Consider the following 13,270-nt stretch of genomic DNA (forward strand, 5'->3'; position numbering starts at 1 on the left):
ATGACCTACACAACATATCTGAGTCATTTTCATAAAACTATGCCCCATGGCAGGGGCATATGGCAGGGAAGTGCGGCATCAGTGACAAAATTGCCATATGTCATCACACATGGGATCACAAAGCACCCAAACCGAGGAAGAGGAAGCCCAATAGGCCCCTATAATGATCGTGAGTACCCTAGTACTCACAATTGTATTCGGTTCCGCTGCCGACATTTCATTTTGAGTACGGGGGTACACATTTCGGAAATTTGATAAAGAAGGGGTTAAGCGACTGAACAGAGAGGTTGCCAGAGATCAAGCAGCATGGAGAGCCATCAGTAGGTGACCAAGGAAGATGCATGCAAGCATGTTGGAGCCTTCAAAAATGAAAACAAAAATGAACAGTCTGAAGTCACCATGAGCTGGGGTGGAATCAGACACTCCTAGGGAGAGTTCAAACATTCATAAGAAATGGCTGCAAACAACCCATGAATCATCCTCCCGTCTTCCCTGACATCCCTGGAGCAAAGGTGGACAATTCTGGAGCTAAAAAAAAAAAAAATGTGTCAATACTCTCAACAGGGTAATTCAGATACTCTTACAGTTGTTTTTTTTTCTTTTGCTGCTCTTGTTTTATGATCTAAGACAGATACAAGTGCCCTCCACTTTACAAATGATTGTGAACGAAAATTTGCTTTAACGAAGGGTGCACTTTACTACCCTTCACACGCCTAACAAATGCCAAAGTCTGCTTTAATGAATTTTTTTTTCCCCTGGGCAATTTTAAACCGAACACGCTCCCAGTCAGCTGATTCCACCACAGAGCCAATAATGGAGAAAATGCGCATCAATCACTCCCGCACTACCATCCAAAACAGTACAGTACCTCGCCGCCACACGTGCAACATTTATTTTGTCATCTTACTGCCCACAAAATAACACTCAGATAAAGTGCTATTTATGTTTTTTATTGGCCAGTTACAGGTTAAATTGTAGATGTTGTTGTGGATTAAGGGTTAGGGAGTCATAAAATACATAAATTTTATTCAGGTTGAGCAAAAAAGGGGATAATATGGGAGGATGGGGGAAAAATGGGGGTCTTGGAACCAAACTCCATTTAACCCATGTTATAATGGGTTCGCACAATGAAATATCGCATAGCAAAAGTTTTTTCAGGAATGTAACCTGTTTGTAAAGCAAGGGCCTCCTGTAATAACCACAAACAAAACAATGCACTTTATTCATTTTTATAATAATACTCATATAGGTGTATGAACTCACCCAAGGCTACATTATAAAAAAAAAAAAAAAAAAAAAAAAAAAAAAAAAATCATACATAAAATAAATATATGACCATTTTCTTTGCTTCTAATTTCATTCTACAAATCAATCAAAATAACTTCAAAGATTAATTTCTACCAGGGGCTTCAGATCACTGTTTATCAAGGAAGCTTAACAGCTGAAGGAATTCTGAGGAAAAAAGATAAAACTTTTTTTTCCCCCCATACCAGGACATAACTAAATATTAAGATTCTACCATGGCAAAAAGAGAAAAACAACAAGAACAAACCTTTCCAAAAAAGATTTTTGCTTTGTTATTATAGATGAACTGTACTGAATATTAAAATATTTTACCAAAAAATGTTCAAATCCTCAACTGGTGCACATTCACTCTAGATCACAGTACAGTACTATCAATGGATTTCCCTTTTCCATCATCTGGACCACATTCCATGCATCCACCCTACCTGCTTTCTCTTTTCTTTCACTGTTATTATAGCCTCCAAATTCCACCAAGCTATTACTTTTTTTTTTATGCAACAATCACTTGATTATCAGGATGCTCCATACAAATGTTAAGCCTTGGCTCTATTATTTCCGTACCCTGATGTATTTGTCCGTGCCAGAACATAAAATTTCCGACATTGCTGGCTGAGCAGCCTGCAAATTCTAAAAATCGGTTTGGCGGCCAGCCGGCCTCTCTGGCCAAGCAAAGGTAAAAGACCTTAACCCACCCGCTGAGCAAATATGGCCCTCTGCCTCCTAACCGAACGGTCAAAGTCCCCCGACCGCCCGGATCACTCGGACACCACTGGCTGCCAAAAGGATGTTTGCAATAACTCTATCTTGGGTGTGTTTGTGATAAATGGGTGAATAAAAGATGTAGTGGTATTACAGGAAGGTTGCGAAATAATGATTCTGAGTGTGCAGTGTGTGGGTGAGATCATACAGATTCATAACTATGAAAGGACTGATACTGCTGGATAGTCTCTTGAGTGTGTGAAGGAGTTTTCTTATTTGGGGAACAGGGTATGTCCTGGAGGTGGAGCTGGAGCTAGCTCTGTAGCTAGGGTAAGGAGTGGTTGAAGGAAGTTTAGGGAGCAGTTGCATTTCCTGACACTGAGAGAGTTCTCCCTCTATGCTAAGGGATCTTTGTATGCAGTATGTGTTAGGCATGTAATGCTGTATGGATGTAAGACCTGAACAGTGAAGGAAGAGGTTATTCATAGGCGCAAATATAAAAAAATGACAATGATTAGATGGATGTATGGTGCATCCTTGAATGCAAGACATGGGGGACCTAGGTTTATAACTGAAGAGTTGAGAGGAAGGATGGGACTAGAGTGTGTTTGTCTTATGTTGAGGAGGGGTACATTGAGGTGATTCAAGCATGTGGGTAGGATGGAGGATGACAACTGGGTGTGGAATGTATTAAATGTGAATGTCGGGGTTAGGGTTGTGGTTGTGAGAGGCAGACCAAAAAAAAACCTGGGACAAGGTCATACAGTGTGACCTCAGGGATAAGGGGTTGAATAAAAAGGCTGCAAGAGATTCTGCCACCAATAGGTGACCAGGCCTGATGCATGCAAGCATATCAGAACCTCTATAAATTATATCAACATGCTCCTTTGCGTCTGAAATATGAATTGGCAATGCATAACATTTCTGGGCATATTTCCTTCATTTGTTTGCCATTCTCTTTCTCCTCTTATTATTCCAGAATCAGGGTCCAAGTAAAATGGAGAGATAGAAGAAGGGATGGACGGGAGGATGGAGTAGATGTAAGGAGAGTGGAAAGGTTACAAGAGGATGAGAAAAAGGCAGAATATAAGAGAGAAGTGGAGGTACGATTGGGTAAATACAGATTGGAGCAGATGGGGGATGGGGAAGGTGTGTGCAAGATACTCACAGAGGAAATATGTGCAGCATGTTAGGTGGTGTGTGGCGTGAAGAAAAGATGAAAGGGGGAGCAAGGAACAGCATGGTGGAATGAAGAGGTGGGACAGGCTGCGGCACAAATGAAGAAAGCATACAATGAATGGATGAGAAATAGGGGCATGGAAGAAGTTGAGAGATGGAGGAAAGTGTCATATGTAGAAAGAAAGAGAGGGGTGAAAAGATTAGTAAGAGAAAGAAGAGAGTGGATGAGGAATTTAGAAGGAATTTGTGTCAAGTGAAGGGAATGTAAGAAAATGTTCTGGAAAGAGGTGAAGAGAGTCAGACAGGGTGGCAATGAAGTTAGTTAGGGAGTGAAAGATAAAAATGGTAGATTACTAGTTGAGAAGGGAGAAAAAGTGAACAGATGGAGAGAACACTTTATGGAACTGCTGAACATAGAGAATGAAAGTAATGAGAGTATAAGTGACTGGGGAATGGCTGGGAGAAGGAGGGAAGTGATGGAAGTTGTGGATGCAATGAAAAAAGTCAAAATGGGGAAAGCCCCAAGAATTGATGGAGTGTGTGGTGAAATGCTGAAGCATGGGGGAGAGATAGCAGCAGAATGGATGTGGAAGATGTGCAGATTGGCCTGGGAGGAAGGTAGAGTCCCGGAGGATTGGAAGTCAGGTATAATTATTCCCTTGTACAAAAGGAAAGGGGAAAAAGAAGTGTGTGATAATCATTGGGGCATTTGTCTTCTTAGTGCAATAAGAAAGGTATACAGTAGGATATGTATTGACAGAGTTAGGGAAATAACAGAGGAATTAGTTGGAGAAGAACAGGGAGATTGTAGGAAGGGAAGAGGTTGTGTAGATCAGATATTCATGCTTAAGTCTTTTGTGGAAAGGTTTCTAGAGAAGGTAAGGAAGTTGTATGCGGCCTTCATGCATTTGGAGAAAGCATATGACAGGGTCGATAGACAAGGATTGTGGAAAGTATTAAGAATATATGTAGTAAATGGGAAGTTGTTGAATGCTGTGAAGCGTATGTATGAGGGTGCTAAGGCTGAAGTGCGTGTGGATAGTGAACTGAGTGAATTATTCTATTTGAAAGTTGGGTTGAAACAGGGATGTGTCATATCTCCATGGTTGTTCAATCTGTATAAGGATGGGGATATAAAAGAGATTCAAGGTAGGGCAGTGGATGTTGGACTGGCCCTAATGAGAGAGGGCAGTGTTTGGAAACTCCTTGTACTGTTGTTTGCAGATGATACTGTGTTGTTAAGTGAAGACTAAGGGGAGCTGAAAGGCTTGGTGGATGAGTTTGGGAGAGTGTGTAAGAAACGGAATTTAAAGGTGAATGTAGGGAAGCGTAGAGTTATGGTCTTTGAGAGAGGTGAAGTCAGTGAATGTACAGTGAGGTTGGCTGGGGAGGAAATGGAAAATGTGAATACATTTAAGTACTTGGGTAGTGTGATGAGTAAGGATGGAAGTTTGGACGATGAATTGCTTGAAAGGGTGCAGCAGGGAAGAAAGGTTGCTGGTTCCTTGAAGGCAGTGATAAGAAACAGGGAAGTGAGCATGGAAGTGAAGCTTGGACGTTGTTGGAGGGACATACGTCAAGAGTGAGAGCAGTAGAAATGAGTTACTTGAGAGGGGCCTGTGGAGTCACATGGAGAGACAGACTGACAAATTAGCATGTGAAGGAGCGTTGTGGTGTGGATGTGGATGTGACAGGAAGCATTAGGAGAAACACACAGGTGGTTTGGCAATGTGGAGAGGATGGAGAGTGAGAGACTGACTAGGAGAGTGTATGTGAGTGAGGTGGAGGGGGAGAGAGGGAGGGGAAGGCCAAGGATGAGATGGAAGTATGGAGTGGAGAGGTATATGAGAGAAGGGTGTGTGAATTGCAAGCAGGGCAGTGAAATGGCGGAAGACAGGATGACATGGAGGCGATTTGTTTGTGGCCACCCCATAAGGGATTAAGGCGTCAAGCAATTGATAGATAGATAGATAGAAAGATAGATATTCCAAAACTATTCATTAACTAATTTACAGAGCCCATGTCTACTCTCCCATTCAGGTCTCCCAACAGGAACATTCTATGGCACTCCACAAACACCAGTTGGTCCTATAACCTGTCCTCCTCTTCTCTCCTCTGCCAGTACAAGGTGCCTGTGCAATGATCAGTGCCACTGACACCATTTTAAATCTGACATACATGCACCACAAACTGATGCATTTAAAATAATTCATTACTCATTGCCATTCACTCTTAAAAAAAAAAAAAAAAAAAAAAAAAAAAAAAACTCCCTCTTTACCCTTGGAAGCTCATTCCTGACCTTACACATTTTACACTTTCCCATTCATCCTCTTCAGCTGCTATCTTTCTTACACTTAGTAACACATTGGGTGTTAGTCTATCTCCATATACATAACCATATGCCTTAATCCCACAAGTGGTAGCTACAGTGGCTTCTTGTCCAACAGGCATTTCTTTAGTATTAATTGTCTTAACAACAATGGACACAAAATTTAGTATGGAATATTTATAAAATCCGAGGTGTTTGGGGGAGGGGGGTCCGATATTCTGAGAAGCCCCAGGAGAGGTGCTGCATCCAGTGAGAAAATGCACTGGCCAGGAGAGATGCAGTGGCCAACTGAAAAATCTGCTTGCTTGTGACATCACCCAGTGCCAGTTTTCCTATACTATCTGGCATAACACCATAGGTTAGGACGAACTGCAGGAGAGCTACCATTAATAATGGATGAAAAATTTCTGACAGATTATCTTTCATTCCTGTCAAATTAATCTATGCCACCTAAATTCTGCAAAATTACAATTTATGTTATCAAAGAGCATCATGTTTGTTTCTTTTGACATTTGTGGTGGCATCCTAGAGTCAGAGGACAATCGATCATTTTGGACCTAAAACTGATCCGTCCCCAACAAGTTTGGTGCAGGGATCAGTGATTAGTAACGGACTGACCCTGGAGCCAAATCAACCTGAAAGTCCCACTTGGTGGGTGGCAATCTGCCTCTGGATTGAACGTATAACTGGTGAGGTTGTGTAACTGGTATCTTCAAATCTATGCATTTCTGCAGCTCTTTAAATCTATCACAAAGATATACTGTATAGTTTACTGAGAAAAAATACAAATGTGAATTCTATGCATGGGGACTTCTCTGCGGCTTCACCACAAGTTGGACAGTATCTTGTGTGTGTGTGTGTGTGTGTGTGTGTGTGTGTGTGTGTGTGTGTGTGTGTGTGTGTGTGTGTGTGTGTGTGTGTTCTTACCTAATTGTATCTTTACAGGAATGAGTCAAGCTCGTACTGTCCCATGTCTTAAACCATATTTATCATACATATCCTTAAATTTGTGAATTGTTTTGGCACACACTATTTCATTCGGTAGTGCATTCCACTGATCAATTGTTCTGTTTGGGAAACTGAATTTCCTTACGTCTTTATCACCTCTCTTCCTATGCAGTTTTTTGCAGTGTCCTCTTGCTGATGCTTCTCCATATGTTAAGTAATCATTTATGTCTATTTTCTCCTTCCCTGATATGCACTTATATAGAATTATCATGTCACCTCTTTTCCTTCTCTCTTGTAGTGTTGGTAGATTCAGTTTATTTAGTCTTTCTTCGTAGCTTAGGTCCCTTAAGCTTGGTATCCATCTTGTAGCGGCCCTTTGAACTTTTTCAATCTTGTCTATGTGCTTTTTGAGATGAGGACTCCAGACTACTGATGCATATTCCAGGGTTGGTCTAATGAATGATGTTATTATCCTTCTTAGCATGTCTTCATTTGTGTATGTGAATGCTATTCTCATATTTGCAAGCAGTGTATACATGTTCCGTACCTTCTCGGTGACGTGGTCAGCCGGAGATAGTCTGTTACTGATAATCACACCTAGGTCTTTCTCTCTTTCTGATATGTATAGGGTTTTATTTCCTAACTTATAATCCCAATCAGGTCTTGTTCCACTTTTACCAAACTTGATTACATGACACTTGTCCACATTGAATTCCATTTGCCATGTACTACTCCATTCATGAAGTTTATTTAATTCTTCTTGTAGCTCTTTACAAGAGTGTGTTAGTAATTCTCCTTTGTATTTTTGTATCATCTGCAAACATCAGATAGCTCTCATTTCCAGTGTTCCTGTTTATATAATTTATATACACTAAAAACATGATTGGTGCCAGCTCTGAACCCTGTGGTACTCCACTAGTCACTTCTTTCCATGATGAGTAGTTTCCTCTTAGTACTGTTCTCATTTCTCTTTTTATGAGAAAGTCTTGCATCCAACAAAACAGTTTGCCTCGAATTCCTCCTTGATGGTACAGTTTCCATAAAAGTCTTTGGCGTGGTACTGTGTCAAAAGCTTTCTTGAAATCTAAATAGATACTGTCCACCCATCCTTCCCTTTCCTGTATTGTGTTTGTTACTCTGTCATAGTAGCTCAACAGATTAGTAACACATGATTTTCCTTTTCTGAAACCAAACTGTCTTTCTGTTATCATACTGTGTTCTTCTAGATGATTTACCCAAGCTTTTCTTATAAGCTTTTCTAATACCTTGCTTACAACACTGGTCAGTGATACTGGTCGGTGGTTGAGTGGATTTTGTCTATTTCCTTTCTTGAATAAGGGGACAATATTTGCTTTTTTCCAAATATCACGTAGTTTACCTTGACTCAAAGATTTCTTGAAAATTAAAAATAATGGTTTACTTAACTCCTTTGCACATTCTAGTAGTACCCAACATGAAATTTCATCAGGACCACTTGCTTTTCCTCTGTCTAATCTACTTAACTCCTCCTGTATTACTTTTTCTGCTATTTGAATATCTGGTAGTATGTGTGGACATGCATGTTCCACAAAGTCCCTCTCAAAAATTTTTTCTTCCATAAAAACTAATTGGAAATTCTTATTTAGTGCTTCACAAATATCTTTCTCTTGTGTATAAGTGATTCCCTCGTCCGTAATTGATTGTATTATATCTTTTATTTTGGTTTTGCTTCTGATATAGCTGTAAAACAGCTTTGGTTGATCACTACTTTTATTTATTATATCCTCCTCAAACTGTTTTTGGGCTTCCCTCCTTATACTTGTATAATCGTTTCTTGCCTGTTTGTAATTATTATATGCCCTTTCACTATTATGTCTTCTGTATCTATTCCACAACAAATCTCTTCTTTCTTTTGATTTTTTACATTCTGTACTGAACCATTTCTGTATTTTCTTATCTGCTTCTTTGTGCTGTGGGATGAACATCTGGACTCCTATTTCATAAAATTCACAGAATTTTTTATATACAGCATTTAAATCTTGTCCTCTGAGCTCATTTTCCCAATCAACTTCTAAGAAATACTTCTTTAGGTCTTGATAATTTCCCTTTTTATAGTTTAGGCTCTTTTTGTAACTGTCATTGCTGTTTACTATGTCATATGCTATCCTGAAGTTATAATTTAGTACTGTGTGTGTGTGTTCTTACCTAATTGTTCTTACCTAATTGTATCTTTACAGGAATGAGTCAAGCTTGTACTGTCCCGTGTCTTAAACCATATTTATCGTACATATCCTTAAATTTGTGAATTGTTTTGGCACACACTATTTCATTCGGTAGTGCATTCCATTGATCAATTGCCCTGTTTGGGAAACTGAATTTCCTTACGTCTTTATCACCTCTCTTCTTATGCAGTTTTTTGCAGTGTCCTCTTGCTGATGCGTCTCCATATGTTAAGTAATCATTTATGTCTATTTCCTCCTTTCCTGATATGCACTTATATAGCATTATCATGTCACCTCTTTTCCTTCTCTCCTGTAGTGTTGGTAGATTCAGTTTATTTAGTCTTTCTTCGTAGCTTAGGTCCCTTAAGCTTGGTATCCATCTTGTAGCGGCCCTTTGAACTTTTTCAATCTTGTCTATATGCTTTTTGAGATGAGGACTCCAGACAACTGATGCATATTCCAGGGTTGGTCTAATGAATGATGTTATTATCCTTCTTAGCATGTCTTCATTTATGTATGTGAATGCTATTCTCATATTTGCAAGCAGTGTATACATGTTCCGTACCTTCTCGCTGATGTGGTCAGCCGGAGATAGTCTGTTATTGATAATGACACCTAGGTCTTTCTCTCTTTCTGATGTGTATAGTTTTATTTCCTAACTTATAATCCCAATCAGGTCTTTTTCCACTTTTACCAAACTTGATTACATGACACTTGTCCACATTGAATTCCATTTGCCATGTACTACTCCATTCATGAAGTTTATTTAATTATTCTTGTAGCTCCCTACAAGAGTCTGTGCTAGTAATTCTCCTTTGTATTTTTGCATCATCTGCAAACATATTCAGATTGCTCTCATTTCCAGTGTTACTGTTTATATCACTTATATACACTAAAAACATGATTGGTGCCAGCACCGAACCCTGTGGTACTCCACTAGTCACTTCTTTCCATGATGAGTAGTTTCCTCTTAGTACTGTCCTCATTTCTCTTTTTATGAGAAAGTGTGTGTGTGTGTGTGTGTGTGTGTGTGTGTGTGTGTGTGTGTGTGTGTGTGTGTGCGCTACCTACCTTCTTTATCATCCTGTGAAATAATCTCATGGTAAGCATTCCAGTAAGTTTGTTTCAGTTCATTTATAAAGGCTCCAACATGCATGCATGTGTTGGCCTTGTTCATCTAATGGTGGCTCTACAAGCTGCTCAATCTCTGGCAGCATCCCTATTTTGTCCCTTGCTCTGCATGCTGCTCAATCTCTGATAGCCTCCCTATTCAGTCCCTTGCTCTACATGCTGCTCAATCTCTGGCAGCCTCCCTATTCAGTTCCTTATTCCTGAGGTCACATTCAATAACCTCATCCCAGGACTTTTTCAATCTACCTCTCAAAACCCTACCCCTAACATTAACACTTCTTACTTTCTGTACCCTACTGTCATCCCCCATCAGCTCAACATGCCCAAACCATCTCATTCTATCTCACCTCATCAAAACACCGATACACTCCAGTCCAATCCTACCTCTAAACACTTCCATCACAAACCTAGCTTCCCTAGGCCTCACATTCAACGACGCACTGCACATCCACCTAATCACGGTCATTTCTGTACATTTAGGCCTGTGAATATTCTCTTCCTTTACTGCCCAGGTCTCACTACCATACAGCATTACACTCCTAACACATGCTGCATACAAAGATCCCTTAGCAAGGAGGGAGAGCCCTCTCAACGTCAGGAGAGGCAACAGATCCCTGAACTTCTACCAACCACTCCTCACTCCTGCCTTTTACTCCAGCCCCACCTTCAGCACATGACATGTCCCCCAAATAAAAAAAATCTTCCAAACATTCCAGAGATTCATCAACAAGATCAATCCTTTCATGCCTAACAATCTCCATATGCTCTCCATGACACAACGCACACATTAAACCAGCATTTTCTCCCAGTCTACCTCTAATATCGCTACATCTCTAATGCATCCATTTATCACAAACACTCCACAAGATGGAATTACGTCCCACACCCGTGACAAACCACAAAAGGCTACTGTCCATCTTCTTTGACAGTACTGCCACCAATCCTAGATACCATCACCTTTGTTTTATCTGCATTTACTCTCAAGCCCTTGCATCCCATACCACCTCTCCACTTGCTAAATCTTTCCTTGGCCTCCTTTTCATTCTATGAAATCAATTCCAAATCATCTGCATACAATATCTCCTATGGAAGTCCATTTCTGAAATCATGGAAGAGGTCTGCAAACACTATGATACACAACAAGGAGCTCAAGACTGACCCCTGATGCACACCAACATTCATGGAAAACTCCTCACTCAAATCTCCAGTCACTCTTATCTGGGTGCAAACACTCACATACCATACATAGCTATAACCACTCTAAACAGCCACTCCTCGATCCCAAGCTTTCTCATTGCCCACTTCACCACCTGCCTAAGGACTCTGTCAAAGGCCTTCTCCAAATCAACAAAAATGAGGTACAGATCCCTTTTCTTTCCCATGTATTTTTCCTGAAGCTGTTGAACAATAATTATGGCATCAGTGGTCCCTTCGCCTGACATATCCAAACTGCATCTCATCAATACAGTATTCAATCTTTTCTAATCACACCTTCTGAACTCTCTCCATTGTCTTCATTATCTGGTCCAAAATTTTTATGCCTCTATAATTTCCTCTTTCCATGGTATCACCCTTACCCTCGTACACATTTACAGTAAACCCTCGATATAATGAACCTCAGTATTGCGAATATCGAATATAGTGAACAGCCAAATCGCGACCAAACTTCTCCCGGATTTTGCAAACAAATGTCGCTAAATGCGGGGGAAGTTCGCGAATCAGCCCTCAATGACAACAGCATCCCTTCCTGGTACAGTAAGTGTACTGTGACAGTAGTACATTATACTGTACTCTTATTACAAGTATAGTATTTATATGTACAACTTCATACAGTATTCAATTTACATGTACAACTTGATACACCTCTGAATTCTCCATGTAAAACTTCATAGAGTTAATTTAGATTATGTCTGAGAACGTAGGACTGAACAACTCCTCTTGTACAGCAAACTGAGTTTGGCAGTCCCTCGGAAATACTAAACCCCTTGTATATAGCGAACTTTTGGATATTGCGACCCAGCCCTCCCCCCAGTTTGTTCATTATATCGAGGATTCACTGTACAATCACACTCTTCAGCCAATCATCTGGGACAACACATTCAGGTATAATCATGTTTATCAAGTCAGTACCTAACTCCATTCCTATATCTCCTGAGATCTTCAATGGTTCAGCAGTCAACCGAGACACACTTCCCACCTTCCTCATCTGCATCCTGCCTATTGCCCTGCTCACAGAAGCAATATCAATCAAAGGCTAAGAGCCAGACACTGGATCTGCTGACCCCAAACCTTCCCTGTTCCAGTCAAACACCTCATCCAGCAACCGATTATAATGCTCTCTCTAGCCGTCTCTAACCCCTAAAGTACTAGTGTAATAGGATCGATCGATCCTTTACCAGAATTTCGCTAGATGCCAAATATGATCGACAGAGGAGCCTTTGTAAAAAAACTGCGGACACTAGGTTTCAGTCCAATTGTGACGTATCGATGCAAACCAATGAGAACTAAGTCCTGAGAAGGGAGGAGGGAGGATCCGGACCCTTACCAATGGTAGGGGGGGGGTGATTCCCCCACTGCCCTCTCACCACATTCCTCTACCCCAATACCTTTATTCCCTCCTCCCTTCCCTCGCATTTGACCACCTCCTGCTCCCTCCCTCCCCCTCCCCCACCATCTTCCATCATGCCACTGTGGTTCCCCCCCCTTCCCCCCTCCCTGTCTCCCTGGGGAGGGTTATATCCCCCCTACCCACCTTCCACACCCCTGTACTCCCTTTCTGCCTTTCCTCTTTGTATTGTGGTGTCTGTCTCCCACCTCTATACCCCCATACCACCCCTTCAGGCCTCTCCCCACACCACCCCCACCCCCTGTAGTATGCCATCCACTTACCTCTCCTCCCTCCCCACCTTCCTGCCTAGAATATTATGTCATTGTTACTATTCATGTTGTGTGATTTCATTCAATACTAGATTAATGTTTGTGTAATTGCATACATTGATGCATGAAACATAGAATGTATATTTTTTTCATGTATGTTTTTTATTTTGATAGTTACACAGCTATGAGGGAAGGGGATGGGGGGAGGCAAGGTGGGGAGGGAAGAAGTGTTGGGAGTGAGTGAGGAACACCAACATAATTATTTTTTATGCTACCGTATTGTTTGGGAAAAAAAAAAAAAAAAAAAAAATGAGCTGGAATATTCTGAAAGGGGTAGAGGAGGAGGGGGGGTAGCTCTAGCTTTTTTTTCCCCTTGAAATTCTCACGGCTTCTTGATTTGACAGCTCTGAGGGTAGGGGATGGGGGAAGGGGTGAGGGGATGGGGGAAGGGGTGAGGGGAGAGGGGATGGTGGAGTGTCAGTAACACCAAGAAAAAGGTTTTCCATGCTTTGGCTCAATTTTTTTTTATTTGCACAGCTACACAGCTATGAGGGAATGGGAAAGGTGGAGGGAAGGTGGGGAAGGGAGAAGTGTTGGGGAG

General features: G+C 41.1%; 1 protein-coding gene across 1 annotated transcript in view; it reads right to left on the bottom strand.

Moving 5' to 3' along the window:
• The window catches only part of LOC145414995 (protein MON2 homolog), a 570,120-nt gene that overhangs the window by 487,605 nt on the left and 69,245 nt on the right, over positions 1 to 13,270 (bottom strand). The gene's annotated exons all lie outside the window — the stretch shown is intronic.

This window comes from Coenobita brevimanus, chromosome 101 (assembly GCF_032717465.1).
Source record: "Coenobita brevimanus isolate Jiangsu-jjx chromosome 101, ASM3271746v2, whole genome shotgun sequence".
In the NCBI taxonomy this organism is placed as follows: domain Eukaryota; kingdom Metazoa; phylum Arthropoda; class Malacostraca; order Decapoda; family Coenobitidae; genus Coenobita; species Coenobita brevimanus.